This window comes from Sinocyclocheilus anshuiensis, unplaced genomic scaffold, assembly GCF_001515605.1.
Source record: "Sinocyclocheilus anshuiensis isolate Anshui unplaced genomic scaffold, SAMN03320099.WGS_v1.1 scaffold1170, whole genome shotgun sequence".
In the NCBI taxonomy this organism is placed as follows: Eukaryota; Metazoa; Chordata; class Actinopteri; order Cypriniformes; family Cyprinidae; genus Sinocyclocheilus; species Sinocyclocheilus anshuiensis.
This window is the reverse complement of record NW_015538055.1, coordinates 2,873,306-2,882,837: the sequence shown is the minus strand read 5'-3', so window position 1 is coordinate 2,882,837 and position 9,532 is coordinate 2,873,306. Positions and strand designations below refer to the sequence as shown.

The 9,532-nt window shown below is 36.4% G+C and overlaps 1 pseudogene; it reads left to right on the top strand.

The window, feature by feature from the left end:
- Positions 1-8,979, top strand: part of LOC107683236 (alkylglycerol monooxygenase-like) — a 29,538-nt pseudogene extending 20,559 nt beyond the window's left edge.
- The last annotated feature ends 553 nt before the right edge of the window (positions 8,980-9,532 follow it).

The window sequence follows — 9,532 nt, the reverse complement described above, 5'->3', positions numbered from 1 at the left end:
CTGCTGAAAAAGGAAGTATTCTACCACTTAAAGAAGTCAAGTTGTTTTTTCAAGCATAGTAGCTGGTTTATTGCTGGTTCAAGATGGTCTGGTCTGTTATCTCTAACCAATGTGACTTTGGGACAACTCTAATTATTGGCTATAATTAAGTAAATTGGAAAAGCTAGAAATGAAAAAAATATTTAAAAGCATTTGTACAAGACATTTTGAACACAACTATTGTTATGCTGTATTACTAACTCACAGATAATGCTACTATTCTGGTAGAAAAAAAAGATTAAAATAAGACTGGAGATTCTAAATCTCATATTTGAATGCATTTATTTATTTATTTTTAATTTATTTATTTTTTTAGGCTTTTTTATTTTTAACTGCAAAACTTTGTTCTTTCTACAATCAGATTACAGGAGAGGAAATGCCTCACGATCCTGCATGGTCCCCTGCAATGCAAGCCTATGTGCTTGTACAGTTCATGCTTCTGCTGGATGTATATAACAAATTGTTAATGGATCAAACGGTACGTACTGTTTCTGTGTTTTTTGTTTTACTTTCACTGTTGAAATCGACGTCAGATTTTCCCAGAAATGTGCCCCACTGAAATGTCAAAGCTATCATCTGAATGCCATCTTTCATTGTCATCTACAGGAGCTTTAAAAGCTTTTAATTTGCTGTGTGGTTTATGCTACATCGCAAGGTCTATTATCAACCTCGGTCTCTCTCTCATTATCCTAAATGCTCCTCTAATAATAAGGCATTTTACTAGCTGTGTATGGACTGAAAAAAGTAATCGTTGTCTATTATTTTTCAAACATAGAGATGTTCAGTTGCCCTTGTCAGTTATCCTTGGAAGTCCATGTTCCCCAGGCATAGTTTTGGTTAGCCAGAAAGCTTGGCCCCACCCTGCCTCCCCGCTGAAATGAAACGGCCTGTTTTCCTGTGATTCCTACCTCTGTGGTGCTCCCTTAGTTGTGGCTCTCGGAGATGTGTCCCCTGGATCTCTTTCCTTAGCTCCACCAGCCAATAAAACAGCCATTTGGTGGTCCAGCAACCAATACAAATGCTCTGACTGCTTTCCCAGACCCTGGAAACCTTCCTTTTGCATCAATCACCTTATCCAAGGAAAATAACAAACCGAGGCCTTCAGGCATAGCAATAAATAATGTGAAAGTGTGTATTTATACCTCGTTGTCCATTTGCATGCTCTAACATTGACAAGTGATGCTACAGAACTGCTTAGTGGCACTCCAAAAAGAAGGAAAACGTTAATTTTTAGTCATTTTTCAATTACATCATCTGTACAGGGCTATCAATCCTGCTAGAAGTTTGACTAACTGTTCATAATGCAAGGTCTGTGCAGTGACCTCTGCTGAAATGCAAATTTTGGAAGATGGTTTCCCCCTTTTTTTCCCCTCTGCCCTCTTGCTCTGTTATTTTTGAAACTGGATATGGAGAGGTTTTAAAATTTAACCAATCAAAATAGATTTTTTTCCCCTTTTTGTTAATTGTTGAAAAATGAGCCAGTGCTTCAGGGCTGAGGTCTGGGATCTGGATTTTATCTGGTGTCACGCAGGAAAAAGTCTGTTTGCTGGCGTCATATCAAAGATGTTATGAGGTCAGTCACCTGACTTAACCACTGCTGAGTATGATGGGTTAGCCAGGTCAAGAAAACCTCATTAACATCGCTGCTTGTATTAACAGCAAATTATCACCAGATTATGATTTCAGTGTAAATCCATCCATAGAGGTGTGCCAGTTCAGTCATAGATGATACTTCCCTAATGGTTGGCCTTGAGTTCTTGGAGCGTCGAGATGGTATTACTCATCTGGCCTGACACCTAAATTTGTTAGGTCACTTTTATTCAGCTGTGTTGCTTGCAAAATTATTTGAGTAAGAGTTATTATTATTAAGACAAAAGAAAGTTTTTCAAATCATGACCTAAATTATTGTTCCCTCACAGTACAAAATCAGTGTTTTACTGTCAAAAGACTTTATATATACATATACATACACACACACACACACACACACACATATATATATTACTTATCTATGTATACTATATTAGTTATCTTTCACCTGCAGATACTGTCTGAGCTGACTGCACTTCTTTTGACTGCCTACGTACTACTTTCTCTAACCTCTCTGGGCTTCCTAATAGATCAGAGGTACAGCTCGTATAACTAACTCCTATTTTGTTTTATTTTATTTTATTTTGTTTTGTTTTGTTTTGTTAATAAATTATGACAGTAAATGAAATTGTACTGACTCTTTAACGTAAAATGTGTGTACACATGCTTTTTATTATTTTATTTTATTATTAATTAAATTATGACAGTAAGTGTATTATTTGGGCAAGCTAACCCTTTTACTTAAATTGTGTGTACACATGCTTTTTTATTTTATTTTATTTTATTTTATTTTATTTGCTAAAGGTGAACTGTAATTTTTCCCAGTGAACCAGCTTTTTAAAAATTGATTTACTGTATATACAAAGTCAGTATGGATATTTTGTTAATGTATACTAAACAGCACAGTACAATAATAAAATAGATAAATAAATAAGAAAAAATAAAATACTTTGTCTTTCTTTCAGGGCTAATGCAGCTGAGTTGGAGATGCTGAGATGTGTTTTGATAATGGCTCTTCAACGGTTTGGTTACATTAAGCTTCTGGTGCCTCCGTTGGCTTTTCTGATAGAAGTTTGACAGACACATACATCATTACCACAGTCTCTATTACAGATGTCCAGCTTCCATTTAAGCACAAGACGTTCTTTGGGTCATTCTCAAGATGCTGAAGAACATGATCATCAGGTTTTACACAAACTTGTGGAGTTAATGCAGCTTGTGTGCTGCACAAAGGGAGACAAATCAAATACTGGCACGCTGATTTTTCAATTAAGCTTTTCACTCAAATTTTTATGCTGAAATGATACAAATAGATGTATTTCCACTAGTGCTATCAGACTTGTGTATATGTGTTAACTACGTCCTAAATGCATGTGTGTTTCTAGTGTGTGTGTGTGTGTGTGTGTGTGTGTGTGTTTCGGATCTGGCACTGGGTCTCTCTGCACGCCTCAGTGATGTATGACTCCAGATGCATGGCCCAATTAACCATAAAATTGCTGTGTGTGTTTCTGGCACTTGCAGCGTGGGCCGTGCATCTCAGCTGACCTTTCATTAGCGCGCCACCTCTGTCTTCACGGCCCTCCATCCTTCCCTCCATTTCTCCTCTTCTCACCATCCCAGCTTTACACAAAGGCAGCGTTTCTGGAATCAATTAAACACGTCTGCGGCTTGCCGTGGAAGACTGATTAGATTTACACAAGAGCTGAATTGCTCGTTTTACTGTGTGAGCGTGCATCTGTAAGCTCAGGTGCTGAAATGCCCACAGAACAGTTTTACTCAAAGTAGCATCAACTTTTTTTCTGTATGAACTGTACCCATAGACTCCACCTGATTTAATGTGTTTCTGTTGTAATAGACCAAGGAAAGAGTTTCCCTTTCCCTGTAACTTTCCTTTACATCAGTCTATTTGCAGCAATGCCATTATGAAACACTTTAGAAACATTATCATTTGCTAAAAATTGCCCTGTCAGTTCCACACTCATCCCGGCTTCTGTTTATTTCAGGTAGTGGATGATGTTCTTCCATTTCTGCCTGTGTTTTTTCCATTCTGTGTTTTTCCACCCATCAAAGCTAATATTTGTCCTCCTCATTTCTCAAGGGCGAAACAAAAATTGTACCGCTGCAAAGACTCGCCCCACTTTTTTTTTGAAGGAAAAGGTTAAGATAATATTATCAAGATCTGCTTCACACAAAAGCTGCAGTCAGCAGCGCCGCGGGCTTATCTTTTCATAGCACTTGACACCTTCCAGCACACCACAGGAGAGGAACTCTGGAGCTTGGAGCCTGAATTAGACTGATAAGAAGAGTATTTGCAAGTATTTCAGGTGATTGGGCACATTTGTTTCCACTGTTAATTCTCTGGTATCACCAGTGAATTGGGGTCTGTGGATTGTTTGGGATATCTTGGAAAAAGATAGCATAGCAGAGTGTCCAGGGAAAAGTAATAATGCAACTTGTTTTGTTTTGTTTTGTTTTGTTTTGTTTTGTTTTGTTTTGTTTTGTTTTGTTTTGTTTTGTTTTGTTTTATTACATTTTTCCATTCCACTCCATTCAAAAGTTTGGGGTCAGTTTCTTATACTTACCATGGCTGCATCTATTTGGTCAGAAATAAAGTTAAAACAGTAATATTGTGAAATATTATTAGAAATATATTTTAAAATGTAATACATATTCAGCAGCCAGTACTCCAGTCTTCAGTGTCACATGATCCTTCAGAAATCATTCTAATATGCTGATTTGCTGCTCAAGAAACCTTTCTTTTTATTATTATTATTATTAATGTTGAAAACAGTTGTGCTGCTTAATATTTTTGTGGAAACTGATGCATTTTTTAGGGTTCTTTGATGAATAGAAAGAACTCTTTTAAAGAACAGCATTTATTTGAAATGGAAATGTTTTATAATGACATATAAATGCCATTACTGTCACTTTTGATCAAGTTAATGTCATTGCTGAATAAAAGTATTCATTTCCTACTTTCTAAAAAAATCTTGCTGGCCCCAAAATTTTGAACTGAAGTGAATATACAGCTTTTTATTTTTTTTGTAACCGGCCCACTAGCAAATATATCAGTTCTCCTTTCCATCGTCCCTTGCTCAACATGTCTAGAGCATATGTGACCCATGCTGGTAAAATAAGTCGGAATGCGCATGGCCTAATTTTGAGCTATAGGCAAAAAAGTGAAAATTGTCGATTTTCAGGTTTTCATAAAAATTAGTTCATTAAGCCCTCTAGCGATCCCAATGCTCCAAATAATAATTTGAGATGTTTAATTACCTTTATTTGTACGTTTTCTGAGAAGAGTACCTTTTCTCCGCTCGCTTCTCGCGCTGATTGTCATACGCAAGCATAAAGGCGCTCTGACTGTGCGCCATCCCGATAAATATACACATGATCTAATCACATCTCTTACATAAAATTTGTATTTTGATTAAAGACATTCCTGATCTAGAAATATAATACATTAACAATTATGTTCAGTGTCTTAATGGCTACATTTACAATGACATAATCAGTAACAATATGAAAATAACCACTCTAGAAGACTAATGCTAATATATTCTGGAGTTTTCACTGGCTTCAGGTTGCTAAGCAGGCTGCCATGGTGAACAGAACGTTCCTTACAAGCCCCAGGAGACCCATCCATCTTGGACCTTGTCTCAGGAATCCCACTGAACTGATTTACAGAAAGTCCAGTGAGAGTCACACGAGGCTGCCACGATGCCCTTCAGTGTCTCAGCTTCTTTTCAGAGAACTGGTGCTCGTTTGACCTGCCAAAGCAGTAGGGGGTTTCAGTAATGGGTCACCACTGCCACCTCAGCTCAGAGTCATGGACGAGTGTTTGAACTGCTTAACAGGGTTTTTTTCTCAGTCTTTGTGTGTGTGGTAAGCCGATGTTTTCTATATAGTAGTTTAGGTACGGTGGGTCTTTTGTAAGCGATTCAGTGGTATGCTCATCAAGGATGCATTTATTTGGTCAGAAATACAGTAAAAATAGCAATATTGTGAAATATTGCAATTTTAAATAACTGTTTTCTATTTAAAAATATTTTAAGATGTAATTTATTCCTGTGATGCAAAGCTGAATTTTCAGCATCATTACTCCAGCCTTCAGTGTCACATGATCCTTCAGAAATCATTCTAATATGCTGATTTGCTGCTCAAGAAACATTTCCTATTATCATCAACGTTGAAAATGGTTGTTCTGCTTAATGTTGTGTGGTAAAAGCAGTGTGCATTACCAACATGTAGGTGTCCACAGGTTGAAAAAGCCCCATCGCTAGTCATACATCACAGAGGTGACAGCAGAGATAAAGTCCTGTTTGCTTTTGACCCAAAACTGCAGCTGCCCCAGAGACTTGACTCTGCTTATTAAACCGAGTGTGAATGTGTGCTTCTAGTTTCAGCAACCAAGCATGTTTCTTTGTATTTATTTATATCGCTTTTATGTGTATGAAAGAGAGAAAAAAGCTGAGGGAGACGGAAAGAGAGACACAAGTGGTCATCTGAGACAGCAAGAGCCGTAAAAAGAAGGAAAAATTACTATATCAAAATGTACACATCTCATGTGTTTTTTCACTTAAAATATGCCTGCAGAGGAAAATCTGAGAGGAAAAAGCCTCTCAAATTGATTGAAATATCTGCCAGTTTGTCATTTAAGGTTGAATTCTAGGATTTGTGAGTTTTCCCAAAGCTCTTAAGAGTCAATTAAATTGACTCTGGTGGCAGTACAGCTCTGAATGAAAGTATAGAATGAGGTAGTGTCTCAAAAGCATTTGTACTGTCTCTAATATTTTTATCCCTTTTGTCATACAAATATTAATTGAAATTCTTCTTCTAAATCCCTTCTTTACTCTTTTCAGCTCCACACTTTATTTTAAACTTTGAACCATACTCCAGTTATGGTTCACCGTTTCATACACACACCAATATAGAGGGTTTTGTCCAATCCATATGATTCCCCAAAGAAAAACTGTAGTGTTGTATTGTGAGATATTTCTACTAAGACTTGACGACATAGTGTAGATAAAACTAATGTGGGTAGCAAAACATTTTTTTTAAGTTTTAGGAGAATTTGATGAGAAATATTTGAGAACATATTGAAATCTCTGACTTTAGGATCTTAGCAAATCTAAGCACAGTCTGAGACACAATTGAGATTTCAAAGGTCACAAGAGAAGCAGAAAATTTAAGCACAATGCTCTCCTTTTAATTAAAAAAATGCATTTTTGTTTTTATTTGAATGAGGGTAAACGACATGTATTGAAAAGATTGCATTGGCATTTGGTGGGTGGAATCCGGTAGCGTGAGGTCAGGAAGCACAGGACCATGCCTTTCCCTTCGTCCTTTGTCTCTCGCTCTCTCTGTCTCTCTTCTCTCAGAGGGAAACAGCTGTGCTGCTCCTGAGGAAACTGGTTATTTCCTATTGGAGAGGTAGTTCTGATAGATAGAATATGATTTTGGACTGTTTAGAGCTCGGATGCAGTTTATGGTTTAGAACGCAAGGAAGGAGGGGCAGTTAAGGTTACAGCTTTTTGGAAGAATGTCACTTTTGGCCTGTTTCCACAGTGGCTTCTGTGAAGCCCGACTCCAAATGCATCATGGGAGATTCTTTGGCCACATGCTTGACCTATTGGCTTTAATTCTTTTTTTTTTTATGTAGTACATTCTCCTGGTTTGTGACATTTAGGTCTCTCACAATTAATCACTTCAAATAAGGTCTTGACTTATAGAATTTAAAAAATACATTTAGAACACCTCAAAGTCAAACACAAACAGGCCTTACTCAAAATCACAGACTTGTGAGAATCAACTTAAAATAAATGAGCACATTTCACTAATAATATTAAATTCATTGTGTTGTAGATTAAATAATTTAGGTGATTTTACATGATTTATTCAGGTTGATTCCATTAAAGAAATCAAGCATTAAAAACTACTACGTGTAATATTATTACCATATTTTTTTAAGTAGATGGCACATCATTTTTTTTTTTACAGTGTATTAATATTAACCCATTTGGCATTTAAATGTAAATATCCTGTTTTCCGCAGGTCTTTGTCTTAATCTCTGCAGTCTACTGGAGTCTACAGTTTGTGAATCAGCGAACAAACAGGATGAAGAAACAAAACTAGATAAGACATCAACTGACATCAACACTGATGCATTACACACAAACGGTCCTGCACCAGTGACATCTTTCATACATTTAAATCATGAGATTTGTCCTTTTAATTTTACAAAACAACTGCTACTCTCACAAACTATTCACACTGATTTTGGTTTGGCATTGAAGAGATGCTATAAAAGCATGAATTAAGATATTGTAAAGACAACATGTTTCGTAGTTCTCAGAATGGTACTAACCAGCTTAAAACTTTTCAGCCATAATCCGTGTTTGTGGTAGATTAAATACAAAAGTTACCTATTAACTGTAGCTTCATATGCATGAAATTGATAAAATAATACAGTACAATAACTAGTGCAATAACTATACGATAACTAGTGCAATAAAGTACAATAACTAGTGTATTATGAAGAATTTTGTAAAATTATACACCAGTTTTGTCATACTGTACAGAAAGTACCTGACCTCTTACTGACAACATGAAGGACCAACATGCTGTTAGGTGTATGTAATTTTAAACCAAAAAAGACTGGTTGTTAGCTGTGGTGTGATTTCGTGTAATTGTACGAGTTACCACCAGGTGGTGCCAGCAGGACCCCTAAAAATTGTGTCCCCATTTCATTCTATAGCCTATATGTGTTTATCGATCATTTCATTGCTGGTCAGGGTCAGTTTCACTGGAGAGCAATTACACTATACTGTCATATGACAAGAAGAAGTGAGCTGACTGTTATGAATAGTTCAAAGAAAGTATTTGTTTTAAAATTATTATTATTATAAATTATGCTAATAGTAGTGGTAGTAGTAGTAAGAAAGAAGAACATATTGGTGTATTTTTTAAAACCCACTACAGTCAGTGTGCAGTCAGTCAGCAAGACAAATAATGCAACAAAAAGACAAAAACACAGTCTACCTCCCACCACAATAACAACATTCATTTTAGCAAATGTTTATGAGATTAGAACTATATCTGATTTTATATTTTCTTTGTCGAAGCTTGTTTTAAATGATTTAAAATGGCACCTTTCTAACATGATATGACTTTGTTTGTCACTATTTCATAGTTTCCAGTTTCACTGTTTCATAACATCTGGATTTCACACCTGGAATAAAGTGAGGTGGCGTGATTAAGTGGTGTAAATAATTCATGACAAATTTGTTAGATGTCTTGTTAACAGATCCCTGGAGGTGTGTCTGAATTTAATATGTTACTTAAATGTTATTGCTCATTACAGATAGAAGCAGCGATAGTTTAAATGAAGGTTGTCAGCAGAATCTATTAACACATTTAGTTTTTTCATGGTGAAACCTTCCAAAACATCACTAACTGATTTATTTAACTTTTGATGGATTATGTAACACATGTTTGCATCTCATGTAATATATTACATGTCTATATTTAATATAAGCAGTTTGCATCTAATATACACTATATGGACAAACGTATTGGTACACCTGACCATTACACCAACAGGGACTTCAATGACACTGCATTCTAAATACATGGACAGTAATATGGAATTGGTCCCCCCTTTGCAGCTATAATAGCTTCCACTTTCCATTGTGGGAATTTTTGCCCATCCATTCAGCATTTGTGAGGTCAGGCTGATGTTGGATGAGAAGGCTTGGCTTGCAATGTCCGTTCCTGTTCATCCCAAAGCTGTTCGATGGGGTTAAGGTCAAGGCTCTATGCAGGCCAGTCAAGTTCATCCACACCAAACTCATCCAACCATGTTTTTATAGACCTTGCTTTGTGCACTGGAGCACAGTCATGC